Raw genomic sequence first — 14,782 nt, 5'->3', positions numbered from 1 at the left:
CATCCCTAGATGCGCATCTTTGGTTTTTCTTTAATTGTTTTACCATGAAGGAAATTTAATCATTTTGGTTGCTGTTTTCTCATGAAGAACTACAATGTCGGACACAAGTTGTACACGACATCCATTGCTCATTTTTGAGCATCTGAATATCCCTTTGCACGGCTGCATCGTGCATATCTCATCAAATTTCGTCAAAACCGCTTAGCTAAAGGTAAAGGTCCTACACCCTAACCCGTGAAGCAGTCCCAGATCAGGATATACAAACTGTGCCGAAGGATGGGTAGCTCGAATCTTGGGTCATATAGCTTATTCCGGAGCTTCCTCACATATGTCATACCTTCAGTTCATCACTGAACAGCACATTTCGCCAATGGGCTACACATAAGTGAGCAAATTCAAGCCGAGCCTGGCAATGCTGCACGCTGAGCTTCGACTGTTGTTAGAAGGAAGCTGCTTGATCCGGTAACCTCTGACCGATGTTCTCAGTGACGGACAACTGCAGTTCCATTATGACTCGCGCAGCCGAGGTTCTATGATCAATGCTCCCTTCTGAGTATTATAAGCAACACTGCGTAGGGGTTCAAGAAATGTAAATTTTTTGTCATTTTATTATGTTTGTCCAAAACTGTTTCAGACCTTAGAACAGACGTTTTGTAGATAGGACATTTTAAAGAGCTAACGAGAACAGGCGCTCGTATATACTCATAGCAGCAAAATATAGAAAAAATAGCCGCGGTGCTATAACACAGCGATTCCAACACACCGCGTACCAACTGCCAAGTCGGACTTCGAATTAAGACCCCTTGGTGTACGAAAGGCCGACTACAGTATCTTTCTAAGGAACTTTCTAAGGAAGGGATACACTAGGAGACCCATAATTTAGCGACACATCATAAGAAACAATTGTAATACTCTTTCCTTTCCGGCTCCCCCAACAGTAACAGAAAAAACTGCCTGCAGCAGGAATGGGAGCTCCGAAAACCCGAACATTTTCTTATCCTGTCGCTCTTCTGGTAGGCAATGGATAACACGAAGGTTGCCGAAACCGGCCCGAAAGGTTCCGAGCAATTTTTTTCACTACCACTGCTTTGATTTGTGTACGTACACGAAATGCCGAAATCGTTACTTCTCTCTTTATCCTATGATAATTTTTGTTCTTCCATCTTCCTCCGATGTATGTTCGGCACATGCAAAAAACACGAAGTACTGAGAAAAATGCCGATGAAACAGTTTCGAGAGAGAAGGAAGAACAAAAAATGATTATATGAAAAAGGGAGACGCAACGAGTTCGGCGTTTCGTGTACGTACACAAATCAAAGCAGTGGTAGTGAAAAGAATTGCTCGGAACCTTTCGGGCCGGTTTCGGCAACCTTCGTGTTATCCATTGCCTAGCAGAAGAGCGACAGGATAAGAAAATGTTCGGGTTTTCTGAACTCTCACTTCCGCTGCAGGCAGAATTTTCTGTTACTGTTGGAGAACCCGGAAAGGAATGAGTATTACAATTGTTTCTTTTAATTTGTCACCAAATACTAGAGCCCCTAGTTGGGCGCTAAGCTTTCTGATTGCTGTTCTAATCTGACGGTGTATGCAAACTATTGAATGGCCTCTCGTACTCCTGTGGGTCTCAAGTTGCAAGTCTGCCCTACTTTGATATGACCTTCAGAGGACTTTTCGTATGAGTACGAAATGGGTCACACCAAACTAGACCAACGCTAGAGTAAAATGCCTGAACTTTGTATCAGCCGCAAGGTCATACAGAACCATATAACTGGTAAAAATAGCGCTATCTTGCAATTTAGGATAACCAAAACAAACATTCCTTATAAACGTTTAAATTCCGTTCTTTAACGAAAAAACAATAGAAACAGGGAAACACATTTATATTGATCAACAGTTACCTATCATACGATTCCTGTATCAGAAAACCTGTTTGATTGGAATTTTAAGGAAAACTTTTATCTGTGTATCTATATCAACTTCAAAATTTATTCATTTTGGTACTCCCTACCACCTACGTAATATACATGAAAAGCTGTGGCGATCCATCCTGTAGTTCCAGTAATGTAGGTCAGCCGTTCCGGGCTCATAAAAAGTCCTCTGAAAGTGATATGAAAACAGGGCATTTGAGAAGATTGGTTACACGATTGTCTGAAGGGCTCAACCTCTCGGTTACCACATGATCTATTGTCCTGCAACCATAATGTCATAAGCCCAATGATTTTTATTTTATTGCAATGAACTCATGACAGCGCTTATGTTTTTCGATAACGCTTTCAAATGCCCTTTTCATAAAATGTTTTTCATTGGTCTATTGGCTCTACAAGAGATAATAGCTACCAAAATAATTAAAATTCCTTCATGGCCAACCCACTAAAGAAAACCCAAAGCTGCGCATCTAGGGATGTAAGGCGTTTTTAAGATTGTGTGCGTAAGCATCCTGAAATCCGGAGTGCAGCTTAGATTTTACGTAGCTTCCTGTACGATTGCAAAGGAAAGTAGTATAGTGCCGCTCACTCTCGCTGTAGGAGTTTCTTTCGGGGAGGAGTTTTGCTAACACGCGCACGTCGTCTGCGCGTTCTTCGGCCCCGAAGAACGCGCACACGTCGTCTGCACCCCCGGTAACAGTTGATCTGTTTTTTTACCCGTGCATGGAAGGGGAAGAATGCCCAAAAAATTCGCTCGACTTTTTCTGTGCGCTAGCGAACTATCATTAGAGCGAGAGGCAGTGGTGACACACGGAAAGCTCAAGCCACGCGAAAAAACGTTCGTTCGGTGTAAAAAGCTTCACTTGTGGCTCCTCGGTTACTGATGATGATTTGTCCGCGCTTTTCACACATTTCAGTGTCTCAACAAGGAGGAAGAAGCGGTTTAAAATGAACATCAACGCGTTCTACGTGTTTTCACTGGCCATGACGGAGTGGTGCTGCACATCGTACATCGACGGAACCTGTGGTCACTGTTGACATATGTATGTTGGCATGAATGTACTCCCAAGAAGAAAAAACCCTGCTATCCCGCTAGGCGAGGTCGCATGCAAGTTGTCCTCCACTTGTGTCATCAGGCCTCGGGCCTGGGTAAAGGGAGGACGTTTTTATATGGGAGCTTGCACGCGGTAGAACGATGGAGGACGTTCGAGCAGTCGAATAAAAAAGCAAATGGGGATGTGTGCGTGCATCAATTTGTGCTATTTGAGAGTGTGTGAGTGAAAACGAGCAGCCCAGGTTTATGTATGTAGTTGTGATACGTGGTTTCTTTCGGGATAGTGGCGCAAAATAAACATGTCAGACTCCAATTCGAAAAACTATGAAAAATTTATTTAATATTCAAATTTTTGATTGAGGTTTCATACACTTTACACAAAAATGTCCGCCGCATACTCAAGGTAAGACAGCACTCCACACTTTTAATTATTAAAGTCTAATAATACTTACGGTACAAAAATTACAGTTGCTTTTATCACTAAAGGAACCCAGCACTCCAGGGCCACCGGAGATCGCGAAGGAGTTCCATGCCATCCGCAAAATGATCAGCCATCTCGAAGTGCGAGCCGATCTTCCAAACAGCGAGCTGGATATTAAAACTCTCCATCATGATGGAACAACTCCCAGCACTTTGCGTCAATCACTTTAGTCTTTTAATGATTCTTTTCTCCTTAAACTTTCGGTCCGCGCCGTTGGTGCACAACCGTGTTAGTCCGACTTGCTCTTGACTACAAATGGCGCTTTGGACTTGTCAAATTTCCGCCGAATCGTCGAGCAATTCTAGTACCAACACAAGGAAACACACGAGTGTACAGACACGAGCTACCATGTTTCACACACCATGTTGGATCGAAGCGGTACGTTCATAACACAGAAGAGGAAGATAGCAAAAAATAGCCTGGGCGTGTAAGGGAGAAAGCATGCGCCGAGTCTTGTACACAACATCCAAAGTATAGGTCAGGGGTGGTTGCTGATGGAGGAAAGTACTCGAAATCGCCTAGCGGGTATTTGAGGTGTTTGTGACCTCTAAGTTGAATTCGAACTAATGGTCACAACCCACTCGAGCAGCAGCGCTTATTCGAACTGCCCGCTGTCAAAATTTTTGATCGTCTCTGGCAGCACTGCATGAAAAAAAAAAGAATTGCCAGCTCCAACTACGCACTTTTTTCCATCGTATGTTACCGTCGGTTATTATCAGATGTGCTGTGATTTACAAATGTGTGTGTTACTACTGGTAAGTGGTATATGTTAGTTATTACTCAAATGTTTATTTACATGAAAGTGTTTCGTACTTACCGGAGCAGGATTAGAACCCATTACTGCAGGCTGCATTGTGATCAGTTGAACCGTCGTGTTTTCGTAAGTAGCTAGGCTGACTTCGCTGACGGGCTACATTAAAACTGTGTTTTTTGTTTCAAACTGTGCCATGGATCAATTGCCCCACAAACGAGTTTTATCTGAAGTAAACGTTTAGCAATGCCGATCGCAAGGAATTACAGTTTCGGATTCTTCAAAACCAAGTAGTAAATCGAAGCGTTAAATACAACATACAAGAAGAATGTGTGCAAGTGATTATATTAATTTTTATTTAAGGTTCCTCAACATCATCGGCGATGAAACCACCAGTTGCATCAAAACCTACATTCGTGATCAAGCCAAGCCAATTGCGTCTACTGAATTTCACGGGTCATCCAGCAGCAAATGGTAACTGGAAGCATTAAAAGTATTATTGAACTAGAATGTGTGCAAGTAATTATATTAATTTTTCATTCAAGGCTCGTCTTTGCCAGCTACGCTGTAACCACCGGTTGCTCCTAAACCTACAACCGTGGTCAACAAAAGTGGTCCAGTAGTTTATACGGATGGTACAATAGCGAAAGGTTAGTGGAAATTCATCTTTAAATTTTATTGAAACACAAGTATTCTACAGGGTTGATTTGATAAGGATATAATACTTTTTTAGCACAATTGGAAACCGAGCCACAATACCATAAGAACCACTGTTGTATCGACTTCCAACACCGCTCATCGAAAAAATGGTAAAACATTGAGAATATTTGTATGATATTGTAGACTGAACTGTTGGTTAACTATTTCAGAAACTTATGAGCACAAAGAAGAAAATGGCCCATTGGATCGACTGGAAGCTAAAATAGATAAAATTTTAACAGCATTTGACGGTTTTGCAATAGTAATCCGTGACATTCAGCGGACTCAAAAACGCCAGGAAACACAAATAAAGCTTCTAGTAGATATGGTGAAACCGGGTGCAGGGATACAACGGCGACCAAACTTCGATTTTAAAATAATTAAGTCTTCCGAAGATCTGCATGAAAGAGAAAAATTACTAGAAAATGAAAATTACCTCAACAAAGTGATCGAATGGTTAGAAGCTAATTTAACTACAACGGATAGAGTCAACAGAATACACGAGACTATAGATTTAATTTTTGATAGAGAGTTTCTCCCTTTAGTAAGTTGGACTGGATTAACAAAAACAGGACCCAACAAAATAGAACTAAGAGTTTTTAAAAACATAATAGAATTAGAACTAGTAGCGATTCAAAAAGAATATGTAACAAATTCTTCCTAAAAAATTACGTTATGCTAGTAAGAGGGTTCATATGAAGGACATAAGAAAATCATCGTGTCGTAATCGTAAAAGTTTGCTTTGAAATTAAGATATGTTATAAGAAGTCTCCAATAATTCACTTTCGCTAATAATTAAACCATTATATTATAAGTATCTGGTTGACTTTATTTTTCTTAATCTGTTGCATTCAATTTACAAGTGTATGGAGTAATGGGATAAATGTACATTTGTTTTCGTCATGACCAGTAGCTATACAAATCAGTTTACTCTCTGTAGCTTCGCATATTTCTTCAGGGACTGAAACATGTAACAAAAAAGTTCATGAACAAATTGCGCTTTCATATTATCATATATTTGAGATTCAGCTAAATCTTTGGCTTACCTATCATTTGTGGCCCTTCGTATACGGAAGCTGCTTCGTTTTCAACACATCTTATTTGCCTTCACGTCGATTTACTAACCGGTACAATGCTCCGGTTTGTTTCAAACGACGAAAATATTAAGGCATCATGATTTCTTAATTTGATGCAGTAAACAAATATAAAATTTCGAGTCGTCGAAAGAAGCAAAGCACTTGTTCACAACAGTCCACTATTCAAAGTTTCCGCCATTTGTTAGACCTAGCTCAAGATAGAACAGTCGAGAATGAGAAATAGAAAGAGATGATAGACTATGCTTTGGTGTTTCGATTTGAAACCGGATTGACGAAAATATTTCAAACTGACGTCTTCCATTAGATTGCATGTAAGTTGAACTCGAACCATACAATGTAAATGCATTTGACAACTCGAACTAGAGATATTTTTCTTCTTGGGCTGTTCATAGAAGCGTCAAATGACAGGAGAAATGTCAAACCGCGATGGTGACAAGGGTGCACCTCTATATGTATGAACTTTGACCATCTGAATAAAAGCACGGCGAACGCTCGGCTCAGTGTCAGTCGTTTGTGTCCCTCCCCACCCATTCCTTTCCTTAAACTATCCCATGATTCCAAACATTTCCCTAATATGTAACTTTAATTTAAGATAGAGATGAATGTCGCCGTTAAGGCGCAAAATCTCTTAAATAAAAAAAAAAAAAAAAAAAAAAAAAAAAAAGTCGTTTGTGTATCAGCCATAATAACACGCTGGTGTATTTCGTTCAAAGTTCAACAGTCACAGCTTTCCGCAACCGCATGCGGTTGCGTTTTTGATCTGTCAAACAAGCACAGATTTTTGCCAAAACTAATACTTTAATGTTTGAATATACCACTTATATGAGCATACAATCTCATTAAAGTCTACTAGGAACAATATTTACTGTTGACATATCAAAGCGCAAGAGTCTGAGGCAAGAATCAAACTCGTTTGATTTTTTAGTACAGAAACCGCAAGGTTTTGCGTCTGCGGTGACAGCCCATGACTGCTCCTATCTCTCCCATGGGAAAAAACGCAACCGCATGCGGTTGCGCATAGCTGTGACCAGGGGTGGAGCCTGCTACGATCAGTGGTCGCTGTTTGATCGGACGATTTCTGGATGTTTCGCCTGATCGTCTTCCGAACCGGACGATATGTATCTATTATTAATATCGATAAACGATAATAATAAAACAAACAAAAATATTTTCCTACATGAAAATAATTATTATGGGAAAGAAACGATATCTTGAACTCAGCTCATATAATCTACTACGAATGGGTATACGTTTTTTGCACGTATAATCAGAAATAGGTGTTATAAACGCACAGTCAAGTTGTCAAAAGCGTTCTCTTTTGAGGTGTCCCGCAAGTGTAAACAGAATTGTTTTACACATCTTTTCGGAATTCGGGTTGCACCTAGATTGCATAGGAAATCTGCCGCCTGGTTAAACCTGGTTAAACCTGTGGTCACAGCTTTGCGCAACCACATGCGGTTGCGTTTTTGATCTGTCAAATATAATGTTTCTTCTTCTTCTTCTTCTTTCGATATGCGAGTCGGGGTATATCCTCCTACGCTAAGTCGAACAATTTGTTCCCTTACACGTAATCAGAGGCGTACCAACTCTGTCCGAACTCCTATGAAGGGGCTCGTCCTTTAGGACCGGCTAATAATAGCCATATGTCCACCCGCCGGCCACGGGAGGGATAATTCCTTCCGTTGTCAGGACACAAGAACTCGTGGTCCGCTTGATTGACTCAAACAGAACGAGATGTGCGGCAGCTAGGATTTGTCTGACCTGAGCTCCAGCTCGGCGTCACCACGCGGTCGTGCCGTAACCTTACTTTTCCGCTAACCCTTTCAGGAAACTTATGCACTGCTAACATCCGCTCTGATGCACTACCGAACTGAAACTGAAATATAATTGAGGGTATTATGATCCAGTTCCGCGTTATTGCTCGAAAGTTTCCGCATATTTGCTCGAATAGCAACCTGGGTATTTATACAAGTATTTCAAGGTATATAAATATATAGTTTTTAACAAGTTTCGAGCACTTTGATTTTTAATCAATTTTCAAAACGATCGAGTTATTGGTGTGTTTTATACTATGGCTAAATGGCTAAATAAATCAAAGTGACTTGTCAAAACACAACGTTGATATGAAAAGTGCATCCTGAATTATCATGTTCTTGGTAAATACCAAGATCTATAAAACCCACTTATGCTTCGGACACATACGGTCTATAGAGATCCATCGACCAGGAGGTGCTTGAAACTGCTCGACGATAACGACGCGCGTCGTTTCGTATCCGCGCATCGTCTCGACACGCAGGTGGCGTCGTTTTGGATCGTCGAGACGCCCAGCCATTTTTTCGCTTTTTTCAATGTGTTGTTTACCTTTTGTATGGGCCAGCGTCGAGAAGTTTATCGTTTCCGCGCTCCCAATCATAATACCCTCAAATGTTTCAATATACCACTTAGGCCGCGTCCACACGGCATCGTAGCGTAGCGATTTTGACACTCCGTCGTAGTGTCAACTATTTTTTATGGCCGTGGCTAAGGCCTCTCGACCAACATTTACACTACGACGGAGTGTCAAAATCGCTACGCTACTATGCCGTGTGGACGCGGGGTTATATGAACATACAATCTCATTAAAGTCTACTAGGAACAATATTTACTGTTGACATATAAAAACGCAAAAGTCTGCGGAAAGAATCAAACTCGTTTGAGTTTTTAGTACAGAAACCGCAAGGTCTTGCGTCTGCGGTGACAGCCCCCATTTCTCCCATGGGAAAAAACGCAACCGCATGCGCTTGCGCAAAGCTGTGACCACAGGTTAATGGATGAAAAACGCAAACGTATGACCTTGTATAAAGCTATCACCAGTGGTTTACCAGGCTAGGTGGTCATATGTTAACGTAGGTATTTTTGCTCGTAGACCTGAAGGTTAACTTTTTTTTTCTGTCAATTGTAAAAACTGCTAACGGTTTAATTTTGTTTTGTTTAGTACAGAGCTGTACAACTGCATATCAATAATTTCATTTGTCAGATATGTGTCAGAAAACAAGCCAAAATAGCCTTGCGAGCTGTCATGTGTTACGTTTCCGGTTCAGACCATGGGGTCTACTTTCGTGCTGATGAAAGATGCAGTTCTTCGATTACAGTTTCCTTTCCCAGCAATCCTTGATGTTTGATCTCTATTTGTTTTCCGTTGACGAACTGATTGTTATTTTATGATGTGAAATAAGTGATGTGACTAAAAAGTCGGTTAAAGAAAGTAGTGAATTCCGGCACGTCGATAGAAGGGCAGGCAATGGTAAGAGCAAGTTTATGTGTGTGTGTGCATTGGGTAAAGATCACTTGTTCAGTTTGAAGTAACAATAAAAACGAAAGAACGTGGCGAAATAGCTTTTTCCAATAAAAGTTTTTGCTATATTGTGATTATTATTCTCAACTTTGTTTTTCTTTCCCTTCGTATCGCAGTGAGGTTTGGAGCGCACATTTTAAGAAGAAGCGACATTTTCAGTGCAAAAAACAACGGAATCAACGGTCGGTAATACAACGATTAGTACGAGAACCTGTATTCTGGCATGGCGTTGAAATTTAATTACATAATGGAAAGTGAGGAGCAACGTTAACGAAATCATTCGTGCGGTGGTACGTATTGTTACTAATCCTGCTGTAACGTGATGATTAATAAGTTTTGTAGAGTTGTATTAATGTGGATGGTTTGATCGATATTTCAATCACTTCAATTACCGTTGTTAATAGCGAATGGTGTTGACAAAAGAAATTGCTACATGATGTTGAAGATCGTTTGCTAAACAGTATGTAATTATTCATGTTTTAGGTCAATCAAGATTCTTGAAATCGAATTTTCGATCTATGCAGAAATGATACAACATTACGTAATTGAAAAATTTATTATTAACCATTTCACATGTATGCGTGAATCCTGTATTGGGTTTTTTCTGATTTGTTTTTGTATCCATTTTGCCATTTTAGTATATACTCGTGAAGTTTGTGATTGTGATCAATAGCGTCCACGAAGACGAGTGAGAACTTTCTAAATTGTGGTGAGTGTTCATTGTTTCGCTTGTTAGATTTTAAAAGTTGTACTTAAAGATAATTCGCTAACGTTTCTAACATTTATATCAACTTCATAATTTATTCAGACACGAGCGTTTCTGTGATTGTTAAAGATCAGCTGGTGAGACATAGATACAGAGTTTGCCACCTTTGTTCAGCTCTAACCCACCGATGATTGAAATAGCTCATCAACTGTTGTCTCTAAAGCATGTGGTATTGAAATAGCTCATCGACTGTTGCCTTTAACTCATCTTATTTTGTCTCTAACTCATCTGATTTTGCCTCTATCGCATTTCAGTTTGTCCCTAGCCGAAAACTTGGGAATAAACAAAGTGAATGTGGTTGTGATACTTTGTAGAACTTCAAGAACATTAAACTTTATTATTTTTGTATGCTTTAAAGATATTCTTATGTATTTTTGAACTTATGTAACTTTTGAACTGTAGAAATGGCATTTGGAATGCTTAGTGGAAGGTTCCGCGTACTTAGTAAACCGATAGAGGAAAAGGAGGAAAATGCAAAAACATTGTCATGGCTACGATTTATTTGCACAATTTTATAAGGAGAGAGGAACGTATTAGAACCAGTGATTCCCGAATCTTGCTCTCGTCACAAACCTTTACAAATTTGTCAAATTTTCCGGCAAGTAGTGCACGCGCCAGTCAAGTAACCATAGGAATAAGCACCAACCAAATGCATATAGCAAATTATTTGTTAAACAATTAAAACAAATATACTACTGAATGTAGATGCCGCTTCGGATGTCTAGATACTTCGGATACTCAGGGAAGAAAATCCTTACATACACTCATTAGTTTTTTTATTCATATTTGTTAGTATCGTTTACTGATAAAAGTTATGCACTTACTGTGTCTATTGTTTTGCCACATTCCGGGGCGGAGTTTAAAAAACCCATGGCATGGATTTCAGATTAAATTTATATAACTTTCTACGTTTTCGTGTTGCCTTAATAAATTTCACATAATCTATCGAATAAAATCACGGTGGTGGAATGATATTCATTTGCCGAGGTTTGTTTCGGGATATATAAAAATGATTTTTGATAAAGATTGGGTACATTTTAAAATATGATTTTCTAGTAAAGCAAACGGCCGTTTTGCATTTGGGAAAACATCGCAGGAAATGTTTCACTGGCAATGGCGAGTCGACATAATTTTGCTTGAAAAATCATTTGGTATGTTTGGCTCGTTTACCAAATGTCAAAGTATAGAAAACGGTAGCAATACATTTCTAGTTCCGGTCTGATACAATGACTGAAGTGGGTTTTGCACGTTTTTAGAGATGAATGATGTGGTTTTGCACGTTAGGCAGGCGAGGCGTTAGTTAAATTGTACATTTGATTGTTTTTAAAGTTCGGCCGTAGTTTTGTAAAGTGAAGAGATTTTGTGATAGTGTATTACGCCAGGGTGCTTGCTCCTACTAGTGATGTAAAAAAGTGTAGAAAGACGAAGTGTAGTTATGTAAAAAAGTGTAGAAAGGTGATTTTGTTGTCCCGATCTGATTTGACTCAAAAGTAGGTTTTGTATGCTAGGTGTGCGTTTGCCAACTTGTACATCTCAATTTGGGCGAGAGTTTTATAAAGTGGCGCCAGTGACGGTGTATTACGCCAGGGTGCTGGCCCAAAATACAAATGCGCAGCGTTCTACAATTTTGAAACTTTCCTAAGGTGTAGCAAAAGCAAAGTGTGTATAGAATTGAGTTTTTGCTTTATTATTATGTTTCAATGATCGTAGTCAATTGTTATTGGCCGTTAATAAATCTTGAGTCCTGTTTTTAATCCGTATCAATTAAGCAATTGAGAATGTCGAAGCTTTTGTCTAACTATATTTTAACTTCAATTGAACGACCTAGGTGGTCGTTAATGAGAATCTGCACAAGTTTAGTCTAGCTTTACATAATTCTCATCATTTTTTCTTTACAGGTGCAGAAAATGTACTGAATACACAATGTTCTAGAATATTCATATTGTTTGGCGGCAGAACAAAAGATGAATACATAATTTAATGGTGAGTAAGCTGATTAATTATTAGGTTGATTACCGAAATTATTCGCATTGAAACTTGAATGTTATTCGTTTTAGGAGAAATGCCAAAAGATTGATGTGAAGATTTTAGGGGACAAGTAATAATTCGCACGGAATAGCTTTGGTGTTCCGTAGGCGCGATAAAATTCTTACCGTATTATTCTGTGTATAACGACCCGCTTTTAGTTCACAAATTATCAAAGTCCGATTAAGTGGGTCGTTATACACAGGTAGTAACTTTTCCATTCGATTCTAGAGTGGAGGTTAAAACACGTACCACATTGTTACAACTGATGAAATGTAGAAAACAAATTTTTTCAATTTTTTTCATAAACATAAAAAAATGGTTTTTGGGGGTCGTTATACACTGAAAAATACGGTACTTTGCTATATTGACAATGAAGGAAAAATTGTAAACAGCGGTTGGCTGGTATGTTGCAATGTTTCGTTTTGTTAGAAATATGTGCAATGTCCGCGTGTGGGGGTCCGCGACAGCCGAGCGGTAGCGCTGGTTAGAAATTCGGCCCATGAGCGCCGGGGCTAACCACCTCGACGGCGTGGGTTCGAATCCCAACCGAGACCGGACCCTCCCCTGTACGAGAGGACTGACTATCCACGTACAACAGGGAAACAAGTCTCGTAAGCCCTTAACGGGGGCAGGCATGACCAAGAGTTCGTTACGCCAAGAAGAAGAAGAAGAAGATGTGCAATGTGATGTTCATAATTTGATTTGAATTTTCAATGACGGCAAATTTCCTTCCAAATAATGTGGTGAGTTGATAATTTCTATGAAACCTGTGAAAAGGTACGATTGAATCTTTAATTACTCTGCTTTTTGGCTCATTTCAGTTTAACCGAATATTATGGCGTACTATTGGTACTTATCAAATGCTGCATTATAACTAGGCATCGTGATGAGGTTGGGTTTGTGATGTGACGTGTTGTTGATGTTGGATAGTGAATGTGTACTAACGGCAAGGGATAATTGCTACGGTATGTGCAACGGTAAGAACATGACTACTGCAGTCCAAGGTAAATGTTTGAATTTTTTCCTAGGTGGTTTTGGTTTGAACTTGATTGTTTCATAGATTTTAGATTGAAAATTTTCTTATAAAAAATATAATACATTCAGTTAAACGAAAAAGTGCGAATTTATTGGAGCCTAAATTACAGAAAATTAATAGCAGATATCTGGCTGGAAATGTGCACGGAGCTATCAGTTTTTAAGGAAAGCTTTATACTGTATTTTTTCTTAAAACTCTTGCACACCTGAGCAATGCCTGCCAAGATAATACCAAAGCAATACTTGACAACCTCTGTTTTTCTGCCAAAATAGCTTGCCTTGGCATTGCTCATGTGTGAAGTACCACCGCAAGTTGTCGACAAGTTGTCGACGACAACATTGTTGTAAATTTCATTCTATACTCGTTTTTACATTAAAAATAAACAACAACAGTTGTGTTTGAATGCGAATGATTGTTTGCGCTTGGTATACTGGTTTGGTTACCATTTCTGTACTAGGTAATATTGAATTGTCAAACATTGGCGAGGTTGCAAATAAAATTTTTTGGTTGAGCAAGATTTGGTTGCAATTTTTTCCGACAGCTGGCGATACCATAGAATCTGTATATTGGCAGTGAAAGTTGGCGCCAACATTGGCAACGTATGCAAGAACTTTTACAGTACATTATACCACCCCGAATATCATAGAATACCCCCATGCTTTCATTACATTTGTGTGCATTACGTAGATTGCTTGAATTTTGGTAACACAGTTTTTAAATTGGTTTTTTTTTGTTATCTCTTGACTATTTTTCAGTTTCCACGTTCGAGCCCACGATGTGCACTGGCGTGTTCTTTTTAAAAAGTTTGATAAAAAGATCTAAGGATATTTTATTCACTGGTAAGTAGAGGAAGAAGGTAGGTAAGTGCTAATGATCATTGCATAATTACAAACACTTCAAATTGATACATAATACAATTGTAACGAATGGACGATGTGTTTCATTCGTTCGTCCCGACCGAACGAAGGAAGATAGGAAAAAGGAAAACCATACGGTTTTTGAAGGTCAGGACGAAACGGAACATTCGTACCGGATGCATATTTTTTATAGTTTATGATGCCAGAAAGGAGCAAAGATTAGCTTAAACTTACACGCTAAAAGAATTTGGGTCAAGTACGAACGAGATCGTACTTGCGACGCTTGTTAGTTTAGGATGAAGCGAAACACGCGAGAATAGAAGAAAACGGCGATTACCGCTGTTGCGCGCCCATGAGCCCACCCAAGAAAGGCAAAGAACGGATTTACATGTAAACTTTCGGTAACGACCGCGATCGTGGTCCTAAATAAACATGAAAAGGAAAAGGACACGACGCGTCGGTACCGAGAGTCTAAGGCAATGCGTGGGATGAATAAACATTACGCAACGACCGACGCATGTGCGCATGCGTTGCGTAATCGCGACGCAAGGAACGTACCCCTTTAGGACCCACGCAACGACGCGAACGCAACGAAAGCGAGGATAGGATAAGACCGTAAAATTCAGGACTCGCGAGATAACGAACTAGGCTCAAAATTCTCGCATGTTGGAACGAGATCCTCCATCTCGCTTACGATCATTAGAGGATAAGAAGCGTTTTAGTATATAAGCGCTTGAAACTTTTAATAAAGCAG

General features: G+C 39.6%; 1 long non-coding RNA gene across 2 annotated transcripts; it reads left to right on the top strand.

Annotated features, from left to right (window-relative positions):
- Window positions 1–9,073: 9,073 nt before the first annotated feature.
- LOC131265912 (uncharacterized) lies at window positions 9,074–13,100 on the top strand. Of its 2 annotated transcripts, XR_009178312.1 has the most exons (6): window positions 9,074–9,290; window positions 9,458–9,631; window positions 9,980–10,050; window positions 12,006–12,090; window positions 12,165–12,878; window positions 12,957–13,100. It is a non-coding gene; the product is annotated as an uncharacterized LOC131265912 (long non-coding RNA). The 2 variants fall into 2 exon arrangements; XR_009178311.1 differs by lacking the exon at window positions 9,980–10,050.
- The last annotated feature ends 1,682 nt before the right edge of the window (window positions 13,101–14,782 follow it).

Source organism: Anopheles coustani, chromosome 2, assembly GCF_943734705.1.
Source record: "Anopheles coustani chromosome 2, idAnoCousDA_361_x.2, whole genome shotgun sequence".
Lineage (NCBI taxonomy): Eukaryota > Metazoa > Arthropoda > Insecta > Diptera > Culicidae > Anopheles > Anopheles coustani.
Note: the sequence above shows the minus strand (reverse complement) of the source record. Positions and strands in the feature narration are given on the sequence as shown.